This window comes from Leptopilina boulardi, unplaced genomic scaffold (assembly GCF_019393585.1).
Source record: "Leptopilina boulardi isolate dan_hultmark-lab unplaced genomic scaffold, ZJU_Lbou_2.1 LbouV2_377, whole genome shotgun sequence".
Lineage (NCBI taxonomy): Eukaryota > Metazoa > Arthropoda > Insecta > Hymenoptera > Figitidae > Leptopilina > Leptopilina boulardi.
Window position 1 is genome coordinate 1,218,334 of NW_026137948.1, and position 13,604 is coordinate 1,231,937.

General features: G+C 31.0%; 2 protein-coding genes across 11 annotated transcripts in view; one reads left to right on the forward strand and one right to left on the reverse strand.

The window, feature by feature from the left end:
• The window catches only part of LOC127287886 (pseudouridylate synthase 7 homolog), a 757,063-nt gene that overhangs the window by 724,097 nt on the left and 19,362 nt on the right, over window positions 1-13,604 (reverse strand). The gene's annotated exons all lie outside the window — the stretch shown is intronic.
• LOC127287884 (KN motif and ankyrin repeat domain-containing protein 2) overlaps window positions 1-13,604 on the forward strand; it is a 265,830-nt gene that overhangs the window by 219,005 nt on the left and 33,221 nt on the right. The window lies entirely within an intron of this gene.

The following is a 13,604-nucleotide window of genomic DNA, read 5'->3' on the forward strand; positions in this document are numbered from 1 at the left end:
CGTTATTCAAACATATGATGTTGGAAAACGAAAATGTAAGTTTACATTGGGCCAAAAAATGCAATGTTGAACGTCAATGTACATATGGATCTCCGACTTTTGCAGGTAATGCGTGTAAAATTCTGTTAAATAAGATAGACTTATTAGATGGCATGAAGTGTTCGCGCTGAGACTAAGAACTCTACAATTATCGAACCAAATTTTTAAAAGAAACTGGCTGAAGATAGTCATTCTGTCGATAAATATTTTGAGACAAAAAAATTTGATTTTGTGAAAAAAAAAAAAAATACTATTTACAGCTCTCCAGAAGATGCAGTTATATGTAGTGATTTAGAAAAGTTGCGCAAAATATGTTGATACGTTTCGAGCATTAAAAAAAGTCGTTGACGGATGCTTTTCTATAAAATTAGATTTAAATTTTCAAAAGCATATTGTCGCTTTTAAAAAAAGTTACGAAGCCCTTGGAATTCCAGTTACACCAAAGATTCATGCAATATTTTATCATGTATCAGAATTTTGTACGAAAACCAATAAGGGATTAGGATACTTTAGCGAACAATTGGTCATTTTTTTTAATTTCTTACAATTTCAAACAGAAATTGCGTTTTGAAGTATTCAACTCTTGATATCTCAAAACACCCCCCCTTCAATTTTATTTTAATATATATGAAAATAAAACTTAGTTTTTCTAGTTTCAAATTCCGTTTGGTTTATCATGGACATTTGTGAGGATTTTTGGATAACAGTGATTCAAAATATGTGTTTTTGAAAACTTTGACAGGAAGTATGAAGTTAAATCCTATCCCGCATTCACCCTACGTCACACACGAATTTCATTGTTTTGAAAAAAAATCGCAACCTATAATAATAAAAATTTTCTGTAAGGAGATTAATAATATCGTATTTATTTTAATAAAATGCTTTTAAGTGATTTTTAAGTTCAAATTTAAAATACTCACCAAATTAATTTTTTAATATTAAATGCAATTATTATTGGAGGAAAATTTTAAATAAATACTTTTATTTTATGAAAAAAAAGACATTTTTTTGTAGGTTAAACGAAACATTTTTTATTTTGTAATTTTCAGAGTAAATCATACTTTGACTCTTGCTTAAAAATCTCAGAAGTACAAAAAATTAGGAAAATTGTTCTCATATAGCAACAATTATTATCACGGTGCAAAAATTCGCAATATTGCGTACTAATATTGCTTTTTATTTGTCTCTTAAAAAAATTAAAAAATAATGCTAATGAAAGATAAAAGCTATTAGAAGATTAAATTTAAAATATTTAGAACACATTTATTCAAATTATTTATTTGAAGATAATTATTGTATAAATAAATAAATATTTCAAATAAATTATTGTACAGGTTGTGTTTTTTTTCAAAACAATGAAATTCGTGTGTGACGTAGGTTGAATGCGGGTTAGGATTCAACTTCATACTTCGTGTCAAAGTTTTCAAAAACACATATTTTGAATCACTGTTATCCAAAAATCCTCACAAATGTCCATTGTAAACCAAACGGAATTTGAAACTAGAAAAACTAAGTTTTATTTTCATATATATTAAAATAAAATTGAAGGGGGGGTGTTTTGAGATATCAAGAGTTGAATATTTCAAAACGCAATTTCTGTATGAAATTGTGAGAAAATTAAAAAAATGTTAAGACTAATCGAAAGATCATTAAATTCTCTTTCGAAATAGTGTATAACATTATAAGATTATTTTCTTTTTTATATAATAAAAATCTCTTGAAAAACGCTCTGCTAGCGATCGTCTTTTGAAGGTGGAACGAGTTGAAATAGAATGCCTCATATATATTTTAGAAAAAATTTAATGTTTGTGTTAATAATTTATTTTCTTGACTAAAATGGTCATGAAAGTCGAAAAATGATAAAACTTTTGCAAATTTCGAGATTTAAATTCCAAATTTCCAGAAAAATGTAACTTTTAGTACCCCAAAAAAGCTTTTTTTTGAAAGCTTACATTTACTCCTTGCAAAATATACTACAAACTTTAATTTTAAAATGCATTACTAGGGTGATAATATTATTTCTCAAAAGAAGCTATAGATCAAAGTTTGAAAATGAAACAAAAAAACTTATTTTCGCTGCCAAAAAAAGCGCGAAGTGGATTTTTTTGATTCAACGTTTATTTTCATTCTAATACCACCTAGAAACATAATCCACCGGAAAATTTGAGTTACCCAAAAATTTTATTTAAATTCACTCCAGGGCACCGTGTATGTGTGAAGCGCTTGAGGAGTATCGCGCGATGCATGCACTGCCTTCCTTCCCCTATTCTTTTTCATATGATACATTTAAACTCAAAAAAATTTAATAATAAAAATACAATAAATGTTGATAGCTGAAATTGGAATGTGTCACATTTTCCAAGCACATATGAAATCGCAACACATTAACATTTCATTTTTATGAGGGTCAATTTTGTAAAAAAAAAATGCACATAATCATAAAAAAAATTGAGACGTGTATATGGTGCATATACGCTTGTGTACTAAGGTGAATGTACGTGTATGTGTAAAATGTATCTGCATATGAGAGATTCTTTTTCAATCGCCCCAGCCCAAAAAGTCAATGTTCTGGGATTGGCTTCATACTTTGGTAAATTGTTGTCCTATATGATAGTAATAAATCCCTAAAATATAAACTCATTAAAAAAATATTTGTAGAAAGTAGAGGGGGTTGAAGTTTTGACGTTAAGGGTAACATTGTCATTTTCAAATCCGTATAACTATGACAAAAGTTAATGAATTTTAATTTATCTATAATGAATTTTATTGCATTTTTCACGTACTTTTCAAAAATGTATTCTGAATATCGATGAACGATGATCTAAGCTTTCTTATCGATACCCCTGAAACCCCTAGAATTCTTCTACCCCTGATTCACTAATCCCACTAAGTGCATCTCTCGAAGCTCTTTATAAACAGAAGCTCATAGAGCCTTATTGCCTATTCGTCTTCAATCAATCACATAGTATGTGTAACTGATTTTTGCATTATTTCTCAAACAAGTGAACTTAGAGTTTCAACCGTGGAGAAAGCTCAACACATTTACCTGCTAGATCACGATAGATTTTCGTTGAGCCAGGTAAATTAACAGCAGTGCTTAAATTTTTAAAATTGAAATTGTTGAATCACAATAGATTTTCGTTGAACCAATTTTTTTCTTTGAGCGGACGTAAAATTATACAGAATTTTAATCCGGCTGAGTCCCAATCGGTTAATCAGTACAGTGAGAAATTATTTTATAATTTATTAAATAAAAAGTTGAGAAAAATTCGATCCTTGGAAGGAATGAAATAACATAAAAATTGTATGTTATTAATATTGTTTATTGTCACAAAACAAGAAACGACGTTTCGATGACTTGGTTCGTCATCATCTTCAGGTTAAATTTACTGAAAATATTTATAATTTTATTTGTAACATCACATTATTATTATTTTTTTTAAATAATAAAGAATAAACAAGTAATAACAATTACCAAAAAATTAATTGAACCGTTACATCTTAGCGTAAAAATTTTATTTTGCACAGACTATGCTGGCACGTCAGGTTTATAGATCGGTATCGTCAAGACTAAATTGAAAATACAAAATTTTTAAATCTGAATGAAATAGAGGAGTCCATGAACTTAGATGTAAACAGCACGTGTCAGTGAAATATTTTCGGAAAAATAGAATCACGAGTCTAATTTGGAAATTAAAGGGAAGTATATTTTGTTTAGATACATTATGTCTTCTTTTTTGTTAATAGTGGAATCATTGATTTTTATGTGTAACATTTCTGAGAAACATCGTTTTTTATAATTTTGTTCACGGTCTAGTATAAGAACATTATCCCAGTCAAACTCGTGATTCAATTCTGATCGATGTAATCCTACTACTGATTGAGCCGATGTTTTATTTTTAGTATTTTTATGCTCATTAATGCGTGTTTTTAATGAACGTTTAGATTCTCCAATGTAATTCGATGGACAGTTTTTACAATTAAATTTATAAACAATGTTCGTTTCATCCCACTTGTTAATAGGATCCTTACCTAATTTTATAATAGATCTTAAAGGTTTATTAACTATTGGAATAGTATGTATATTGTATGTTTTTAGAATTTTTGACAATCTAATGAAATTTGAGTTCTTATAAGGTAAACTGACTTTAGGAATTTTTTTATATAAAAGTGCTTGTGAATTTACAATATTATTAGAATTATTATCATTATTTTTTTTATGAAATTTAATTCTATTTAAACGAATTTTAGTATATTTTTTAATAAATTTAAGTGGATAATCATTGTTTTGTAAAATATTATTAATTTTTATTAAATTGATATTGTGAAAGGAATGATGTGATAATAACATTGCTCGGTCTACCAGGTTATATACAATGTTTATTTTTTGTTGGAGTGAGTGATTTGAAAAGTAATATTATTTTAAAAAAAAAATAATAATGTGGTGTTATAAATAAAATTATAAATATTTTCAGTAAATTTAACCTGAAGATGATGACGAACCAAGTCATCGAAACGTCGTTTCTTGTTTTGTGACAATAAACAATATTAATAACATACAATTTTTATGTTATTTCATTCCTTCCAAGGATCGAATTTTCCTCAACTTTTTATTAAACATTCAGGAAGGGAAAATCCTTACTTTACAAATTTATTAAATAATTTTTTGTTCTTAAAACCGGCGAGCTCGCCCGGATTTTACCTGCGCTGCTTGTGCCTGATAGGGTACTGGTTCCTCGTTTCGAGATGCGGAAATACGCGTAACACGTTTCTATCGTTTTTCCCGTTAATAGTGCGACGTGATCGCAAGATTTATCCCTTCTCAACAGCTCTCTCGACGGTACTGTGTAAGAGAAATCTAACCGTAAAAAAGAAAACTTGTATCGTACCAAAAACAGTACTCTTTACAAAAGAAAGCATATAATGTGTAATTTTTGCAATTTTTACTTTGATTTTTAAATAAATTTTTTAAACTAAAATTCCATTTCTTCTGTTTAATTAAATAGACCTTTTATTTGTGCTGTCAAAAATAGTGTGAATTTTAATCTCAAATATAAGAAACATTATTTACAATCAATTGATTAATTGTTAATTTCGTCTTCTATCGGCCATATAATTAATCAAACCCACATTAAAAAAACTTGGTTCCTCCGGCGAATAGAAAATGTAAATAATTGTTTAAAATTATAAAAATTAATTTTTATGGTTCGTAACATTGAGCATTTATTAAAAAATAAAAAATACGTAAACTTTTTTTCTATAAAGGTCGAAAAAATATATTTACCGAATTTAAAATGTCCCAGGTAAATCTCACGTGGAATCGCCCATATATAGATATATACTAGGGGCGCTTTGCGCGCCAATACCCTATTTAAATGTACTAAAAATATTACATATTATTTTGATTAAATTTACATTATTTAATAAAAAGTTTTTAAATTTGAACAGCAGAAATTTATTTTTATTGAGTTTCGCTCGAATTGTCATTGAGAGCGGTCGTCTTTTCTCGTGCTTCGATATTTTTAGTTACTTCTATAATCTTATTTTAAAGTTTATAATTTGTATTTTTTATGCACGGGATTCACGCATTCATTTGTGTAACGATTTGTTTGTGTTGACTTTTATTTCATTTTTATTGACTTTTGTCACTTTTTGATTTGTGTTCCTTAGGACTAGTGTAATCGTACGTTTTTGTGCTTATAACTTTGCATAATCTTTGTTCTTAACTGGGTCCCGCCGCAGTCTGGCTTTGCCTGTATGCAGTGATCTTTTTTGTGTGCAAAATAGTCCTTTTTGCAGTCTTTTTTCTCGCCTGGGCCTTTACTTTTTTCGGCATTCTAGTGTGAAATTTTGAATCGTCAGTTGTTTCAATTTTCGTCTTATTGTTCACTCATTAGTATGTCTGTAAACACGGATGTGGAGAGGTGGAATCAATTGTTTCAAAAGCTTAGTGATCTAGCGGCCTCTCACTCTGAACTTAAGAAAGAGATACGGACTACAAACAGTATTTTGGAGACGAATGTCACCAGACTTGAGGAGCACGATAAACGCTTGACTTCTATTGAAAATAATGCGTCACGTTTTTCTAATTCTCAACGAAGTAAGAATATCATTCTTTTCAATTTGGAGGATTCTGACACCGTCAATGACAACCTATTTCAAACGGTGGGTGGATTTTTCGTGAATGTGAAACTCAGCATTCCGGACTTAGCAGTTGATGACATCTTTCGCCTGGGAAAAGTTAAGGGCAATCGTCCCATATTGGTCAAATTCGTTTCCGTGCGTTGGGTCAGATTGGTCTTTTGAGAGCTAAGGAGTTGAGAAATAAGAATCATATTGTTACGAACGATCGCACAAAAGAAGAGTGGGAACATCGTCGCCAGCTATTGGTTAAAGTTAAAGAGTTGCATGAGTCTGGAATTAACGCGAAGATTTCTAATAATCGAATTGTCACTCTTGAAAACACTTCTCCTGCTAATCAAGTTGCCTTTACACAACGTGAAGTTCCGAAGGGCGTTACGCAAGGCGGGGCCAGTCCCCAGGAAAATTTTGAAATTGTGAAACCTAAGAAAGGGTGTCCCTTTGGTTCCATCAAAAATAAATTCGACGGTCTACTTGCATACATACAACCCGAATTCGTACTCTTTTTCAATGCTTTCTATTGTTCATAACCAAATTTTTGTTAAAGTTAATTTTCGTTTAAATGAGGTTTGTTTTTTTCTGTGTTTGATTTATATAGCTCCTGACGAAAATTTAGATAATTTTTTTGATAATTTTAATACTAACGTTTTTAATATAACTTCGTCGCATACTGATATTCCGTTAATTGTAGGAGGGGATTTCAATGGTAGGGTAGCGCACTTGAACCAGTTGGATCAGAATATTTTTTATAATATTAACAATGTATTTCATACGAGGACTTCGCATGATCAAATTTTAAATTCGAAAGGTAAACTGATTGCTAACTATCTTGAATCTAAGGAACTTGTCCTATTGAACGGTCGTTGTTTTGGGGACGTTTCGGCTAATTTTACTTTTTTAAACTCAAGGGGGGCTAGTGTTATTGATCTGCTTTGGTGCCCTTCCTCTGCCCTTCCCCTTAGTTTAGGTCTTAACGTATTTCACTTGTCCACTTCTTCTGGCCATTTTCCTGTAATGCTAAATATTTTATTACCTAGCCGTAAATATGTCAACTCGCGCCCTGTTAAACTTTTCTTTGATAACAATAAGGCGAATTTATTTGTATCTACTATGGCCTTCAGAGAGGAGGTGGCTAATGTGTATGGCGATATCGATGGTTTAAACTCAACGGTTGTCTCTACGATTTGGGATGTAGCTTTGAATCTGGGTATGTCTGTTGCTACCACCTCTAATAATATTTTAAAAAGGAAACCTTGGTATGATCTGGAATGTAAACATTCCAAGGAAACTGTAACGCTAGCACTTAAATTATGTAAGGAAAAGAAATTCGCGGTACTCGAGCGTGAAAACTATCTTAAAATTAAGATCTCTCATTTGAATCTCTTAAAATCTAAAAAAAGAAAATTTGGTTTAGATCGTTTAAAAGCTATTCATAATTGTAAATCCTCTGAGCAGTTTTGGAGAGTCATTAATGCGTCTCGTCCACATGTTAATTCTCGCTAGCTAGTGTTTCGCCGACTAGTTTGTGTGTTTTGTCCCAAACTGTCCCTGAACTGAATCAATATATTACTGTTGAGGAGATTATGGTATGTCTCAAGAAATGTAAAAATGGAAAGGCCCCTGGATCCGACGGGATAAATTTTAACTTTTTCAAGAAACTTCTTCAAAATTGGATCCTTTTTTTAAATAATTTTTTAAATAAAATTTTGGTGTCTGCGATTGTTTCGGAAGATTGGGGTAAACTATCGACACTTATGCTATTTAAAAAAGGGGATGCTCCTGTCCCTGATAATTATGGACCTATAACTTTGATTAACTGTGTCACGAAGATTTTTACACAAATTTTATGTAATCGACTGGTTGCTTGGGCTGCAAAACGAAATCTTATCCCGGAATCTTAATCAGGGTTCAGAAAGGGCAGAAGTTGCCTAGATAATGTTTTTAGTCTTTCTTCCGTTATTCAAATTCATTTAAGTAATAATGGTTCTGCTTTATACGCAGCTTTTATCGATTTTAAGGGGGCCTTCCCATCTGTTTCCCACTCTTTATTGTGGAATAAATTGTTTTCGTTGGGCGTTAGTTCTAAGTTTATTAATATTCTGCGTGACTTTTACTCTAAAGCGAAGACTTGCATAAGAACTAAGGAGGGGGTTACAGGGGAAGTTTATGTTACGCGGGGCGTTCTTTAGGGAGAGGTGCTTAGTCCGTTCGAGTTTCTTCTTTTCATTTCTAATATGGGAGAATTTTTTATAAAGTATGGTTGCAGGAAGATCTCAGTCACTAACTCGACAGAGATACTCATGCTTGGATACGCAGATGACTACGTACTTCTCGCTGATACTCCTTCTGAGATGGCTAAAACGCTTCCAGTTTTGGCCGAATACTGAGAGCGTAATGAGCTTGTCGTGAATGTTGATAAAACCAAGATTGTAATTTTTACGAATTCAGGGAATTCTAAGGCAAGAAGATTTAAGTCGTTCAAATTTGGCAAGAGTAGTGTCGAGATGGTAAAGGAATACGTTTATTTGGGTGTTAAGTTCCATTGCTCTGGCTCCTTCGAGCCTGCTTCACGTAAATTTATCAGCTCTTCTAATACAGCGAAATATTATATTATATAATATTATATGTAATGTTCTATTTAATTTGAACTATAACACTATTACTAAAGTGTCAACCTAGATTTAGTCATATAAAGTATTGTAATTTTTAGATTTAGGTGATACCAGTAATTCAAACATTGATTTTTATAGTTTTTGATTATTGAATTTTTTTTATTTGAATCGTATCTTTTATAATAAAAATGACTTCTAATGAAAATTTAAAAGAAATTTTACTAAAAACACAAAGCGATATATCCGTTTTGAATAAAATACTTGACTCAATAGAAAGTGATATTAAGGTGCTAAATGCGGAGAATGCAAAACTATCAAAGGAAATGTTAGATTATAAACAAAAATATAGTGTGTTAAAAACAAATAATACAATTTTATTCGATAAAATAGTGATCTGTGAATCGAAAATTGGTCATCTTTTGAACAAAGAAAGAGAAAACAATTTAGTGCTCTTTAAAGTTGAAGATTGTGCGGAGGTTAATGTTAATTTGCTCGAGACAGTGAAAATTTTTTTTGCTAAAACCGAAGTGAATATTCAGGAAAGTGACATCATCAAGGTGAGAAGAATTTGCATCCGTGAGGGGTCAAGACCAATCTTGATATCTTTCAACAATAAGAATGTTAAATTAGCCATCTTGTAGAAAGCAAGAAATTTTAGAGAGTTGAATATTGGTTTCTCCAACGACATAAAAAGAGAGCGTAGGAAGAAAAAGAAAATCGAGTACAACAACCTTAAAGAAGCAAAAGCTATGTTCGAGCAACAGGGAAAGATGGCAATCATCAAGGTTCAAAAATTATAATGAAAAATAAAGCTTACGATCTGCCATCCACTTAAAATTTCCTGTTTTCTGCACAAAAAATGCTAAGCAAGGATGACCTTGGACTTAATAAGGACAGTGATAACTCTTCCTTCTTCACTACATCCTCAATCAGTCAGAAGAGAGGAAGACCTCCTGGAAGTATATCACTTGTGGAGAAAGGAAAATCTCAAGAAATCTAAACATTTATCTAAAGATAAATCAATCAAAGATTATTGTAAAGATAACATCCCTCCTAAAAAATTTTCTCAAAACAGATCTGAATAACGCCATAATGCAGTGCAATCTCCAAATCCTTAATTCTGGAACGTCAAAGGCCTTGGCAATTTACTGGATTTAAATTTAATTATTAACAATGTAGATATCTTTTGTCTGAGTAAAACCTGGTTCAAAAAGGATCCAATATCAACAATGGTGAATCACCTGGGTGATATTATTGTTATTTTCAGCAAAGCCCGAATTTATAGTGGGCTCTGTTTATATATCTCCGAATAACGTTATAGTAACTTTTTTGCAGGAATTTGAGGATTTGTTAGTTAACATAATAAATAATTTTTCTAAATTTACCTATTCTTATAGAGGGAGATTTTAATTCAAGAATAGCTCACTTAAATCAGTTAAATGATGAAATTATGCCAAATAATTCACAAATTAATTGTAAAAGATTCAATTTTGACACAAAAGTAGATAGCAGGGGAGTAAAGCTAGTATCTTCTATGTTTAATAGTATTAAATGGAAGAACGATTAGCGACAGTCCTTCGAATTTCACTTTTGTAAACACTCTGGGTAAATCTACAATAGATTTAGTTTGGACCAATTTCTTGGGTTTAGATTTAATAAGAGACCTTGAGATTCTTTGTTCGATTACAAATTCAGACCACTTTCCAGTTATAGCAAAACTAATTAGGGATACAGGAAATAATAATAATAAAGATAGTTATTCATTCATTTTAAAATGTAGATTCCACCAATGTAAATATTATGGAAAATATTTTAATTGAGCATATCCGTGAAGAAGCAACTAATTTAGGTATGAAAGTTAAAGGACATACAAAACAAAGAAAATCTAAAGTGTGGTTTGATTATGATTGTTTAAATTGTAAAAAATGGTAAATGATTTGTTAAAGGTTTATAAAAGGGACAATTTTAAATCTGAAGCTTTGGTAGCAGCTTATGTTGGGAAAAAAAAGAATTTAAAAATCTTGAAAAATTTTAAAAAGCAAAATATAATAATTCGCTATTCAATAAAATCGCGTTGGCAAGAGACTCCTCCACTTTCTGGAAAATAGTCATTAGTTTCAGAAAGAAAAACCTTTTCTATGAATTTAATTTACAGTAACTCTTATCTCGATACGGAAATTTCTAACTTTAAAATTAAAAGAAGCCCAAAAAAATGCAAGGATGGTAAGTCGCTGGGTCCAAATGGAATCTCTTACGAATTTCTAAAATGTCTCCCGGATACTTGCATTAATTACCGCCCCATCGCATTAATGAATTGTATCTCGAAATTATTCATGCAAATATTAGCGGAAAGATTTGGTTGCTGGTTGGAGAATAATAACCTCTTACCGGAGTGGCAGGCGGGATTTAGAAAAAATTGAAATTGTCTAGATAATATTTTTCCACTTAATGCAATTATTCAATCCCGCCTGTTCCTTGATAAGGGGAAACTGCTTGTTCTATTCGTCGATTTCCGAAGTGCCTTTCCCTCGGTAAGTCATGATATACTTTAGGAAAAACTATATTCTATCGGAACTGGGAGTAAGCTAATAAATATTCTAAGAAACTTATATAGCAAAGCTAATGTGCGTGGCAGTTAAAAATTCGCGCGGTGTAACTAGAGAAACAATGGTAACTAAGGGAATCCTGCAAGGGTAAGTTTTGAGTCCTTTATTATTTGCAATTTTTATAGCGGATTTTGATCAATTTTTAATTGACGAGGGGATAAGGGAGGTCTCAATAGATCATTGGAACAAAATTCTTATTCAAGCATATGCGGATGATTTCGCGATCGTGTCGGACCCCTCTATAAACATGAAAAAAATATTAAGAGCGCTGAAAAAATATTGTGAAAAAACCGTTTGTAAATAAATTTAAAAAACTCGGTTGGTTATTTTCGGAAAAGGAGGCCATGCGTTTAATTACAAATATGGTCGTTTTTATATGATGAGAATCAAGAAATTAAAGTAAATTCTAATTATGAATATTTAGGCGTTAACTTTTCAAATTCTGCTGTTTTTTGTCTGCTACCAATGCTGCCATTAGTAAAACTAACTTAGCTGTAGGAACAATAATCGCATTAATTAAAAGATTGAATACGATGCCTACCGCGACATTTTCTGCACCAGCGAAGCGAGAGCTGCTGGTCAGGGGCAGGCATTGAAAAAATTTCGAATAAAATACTTTATCAGCAAAAATAGTATATTACATTAGGGCAGAACGTTCAAAATTCTCGCACTGAGAAATTCGAACTTTCTGCTCATGTAATGTATACTGTTTTTCTTCATATCTGGTCGAATGCCTGCCTCGACATTTGCTGCACGAGCGAAGCAAATGCTGCTGGTCAGACTACAATTTTTTCAACTAAACATATATTCCATTTGATATTTAAATTTTCGAGAATACTTTATTTACTTTTGTAATATGCACCGTCACATACAAACACTGAGTAATCCTAAGAAATTTTTAGATTATTTGTCAAAAAGAGAAGATTAGTACGTACGTTGTTTGTTGTATATTCACAATCACAAAAATTCAAGAAAAATTTTTTGTTTATAATATACTTCTATATAACGACTGTAAGAGAGAGGAAATTAGAGAATAAGAGAGAGAGCGAGAAAAAAATCAGCTGACAGCAGTTAAACTCGGTTACAAGAAAATTAAGAATGTTTGGGTCCTTCGAAATCATCGCAATACTCTTCATATTTTGTTTGTAAGGTTAATTGGGGTAAATAACCCCTAAAAACATATTTTGTCCAACGCCTTTGAAGGAATTGAGATATTGTACACTAGTCACCAGTGGAGGAATGTACTACATTCATCTACTAGTGGTCTGGCCAGTGAAGGAATGAGAAAAACTGAGAGTAGAGTGAGGATAAAAGGCATAATAAAAATTTCAAAATTAACAATAGATATTAACCATCCAATTGAAAGTTTTAATGATTGTTAATTACATAGTTGATGTTAAATTGGCAGTTTGACAGTTGTCAAATTAACTGTCAACTTAACATCAAATTTTTTACTTGTGACATCAAAAACCCTTTTATTGGAATTTTTATTTAAACAATTCACTTTTTATAAAACTTGACACTTGATTTGACAACTGTAAAATTTTAATATAAATAAAAAAATTATCAAATTTATCTTAAATTCTATACCAGCGGATCTGAAAATGTTTTTACTTTCATTTTGGAAAAAATATCACTTTTTAGCAAATTCGGTTTCCAAAATTACAATTATTAATGATTTTTGGAACGAACATGGTTTTTTGCCTCCAGGGCTGTCATTCTAATTTTTAAAAAATTTTAACTTATTAATTGCTGGGTAATACAAATTAAAGAAATGTTTAATAAATGTAACATGGGGTATATTTGGGAGGAACCCGATCTCTGTTTTTTGGTGACAAATAAGGAGGCAATAATACAAACTTATAAGAATTATTTAATAGAAATAGATAAAAAAAGATTAGAAGAAAGTAAAAATTTGCAGATCTTCCCATATCTCTCACTTACAGAAGGAACACAGTCCTATCTAAAAATTAGATTACCCCTTTACTATATAAGATTAATGGCACAACTCAGATTATTAGGGAAGGTGGTTAAACTGAGATTGACATTAAAAGCATTTTCAAGTATTTTAGAAAGTCGCTCAAGAATATTGTCTTTGTCTTAAAATAATGTTATTTTTTATTTTATATTTGGATAACGATATTTTTATAATTGACTGTACTAAAAGGAATCCTATGTATGGACCAAACAGTCCTAAAACATGTAT